The following is a 1,841-nucleotide window of genomic DNA, read 5'->3' as shown; positions in this document are numbered from 1 at the left end:
CTTTCAGGGAGAGGCTCCCCGTCCACCTCCCAGGTCACAGCGCTCTCTTCTCCAGAGAAATGGACGCTCACAGCCAAATCCTGACCCAGCCCGCTGCTGTTACTGGTTATGTTAGAGATGAGGATCGGATCTGGAATTAGAGGAAATAATTAGACATACCATGCTAATCTTCATGAAGGTAGCTGTTGTTTCTGATAGAAATGTGGAATTCGTTATTTCAATAATTCAACAGAACTAGGGGAAATATTACTTTCAAGACATCTTCTGGTAAATGGGAATCTGAGCTGAATAGCAGCTTACAGGATGAATGTCCTGCAGACTAAATGGACTCTGATTAGAGCAGGTGTGCATTACAGGGGACTGAAGCTGCAGTGCTGAGTAATGACCAGTAGATGGCACATTGGCTGATCAATACTAGGACCACCCACTCTCATTTTCATCCCACCCCAGAGGAAGCCGGCTTCACCCCATACACCCCCAGAGGAAGCCGGCTTCACCTCATACACCCCAGAGGAAGCCGGCTTCACCACATACACACCACAGGAAGCCGGCTTCACCACATACACACCCCCAGAGAAAGCAGCCTTACCTATTACAGAGATGAGTATGGAACTCAGAAGGCGTAGTTGATGCCACACATTGTATATACAGGAATCTTCCTTCGTGAGGTCCCTTAGCATCCAGCACCCGCTGCTAATGTTCAGCTGGAATCGGGGCTCCGGGGTGCCCTCCACCATCAGGCTATCACAGTACACATGGGCTAGGTTTATCCCACAGGTTGGAAAGAGCTGCAGAACCCCTGACTTCTGAGGACACTTCATGTCACAACGACCAAAGTCTGATCCTGTTTTCACATACATCATATATGGAAAGGCAGACAGGACTGGGAGAAACAAACCTGGGAGAGAAGAACAAACATTCTAATACTTCCACGTGTCAGAAAATTTCCCTTCTGGAGGCTATGGTCCTTCCTGCAGGTCACAATAAGGGAGGAACCACTGCACCCAGCATGCTATATAACCGGGTTAAGTCGCATTATTGCAGAAGGAACATTGCCTTTGCCATGGACATTTGTATGATCAGGCAAGTCATTATTGCAGAACTTTAGTTCCTCTTGTCAGTGGTTGTCAAACTTTCCGATCTTACAGACCACCAAATTCATAATTTGAAATCCCATAGACCATTAATATGAAATAAAAAGAAATACATTTGTAAAATAATGATCTTCCTAATGGCGCTGACAAGGACCGTGGCGGCTCTGATTTATTGATCAGCTCGTCGTTAAGGTATGTATTGTTACTATTAGTTGTATTTGGCATTACTGAAGAAACATAAAATATTTGTTTGCTTTTCCTCACTCATTATGGGTTTATTTCATTCTAAAACCAAGCAAGAAATGTTATAAAGGTCAAACTATTTGATGCCATTAATTAGAACAGTTACAAATACACAGGTAAATATAAACTATATTCAAAACACACACAAAAAAAAAAAACACCTACCTTCAATCCCACAGGGCAGACTGATCACTCCCGGGGTGTCTGGCATCGGGTCCCCCTTGTCCCAGAGCCGGAGCTCTGGTTGCCATCATCTTCTTTTCCAAGTTCTTCATCCTACGTCACCTGACCCAGGCGAGAGATCGGGTAATGTAGGATGAAAGGAAAAATTTCCAATCTTACTGCGCGTGTGTGAGATCGGCAAATTTCTCTCTTTAGGCAAAAAGGCTCCTCCTGCGCATCCCAGAGATTCTTGGGCCTGAGGTGGGTATCCTGGGGGCTTTGCACTCCCATTCATTCTCAATCACCTAGGCTGCCTAAGATTGGGGTGGGGGGGGGGGGGGG

The sequence above is a fragment of the Pyxicephalus adspersus genome, chromosome 1, assembly GCF_032062135.1.
Source record: "Pyxicephalus adspersus chromosome 1, UCB_Pads_2.0, whole genome shotgun sequence".
In the NCBI taxonomy this organism is placed as follows: Eukaryota; Metazoa; Chordata; class Amphibia; order Anura; family Pyxicephalidae; genus Pyxicephalus; species Pyxicephalus adspersus.
This window is presented reverse-complemented; position numbering follows the sequence as displayed.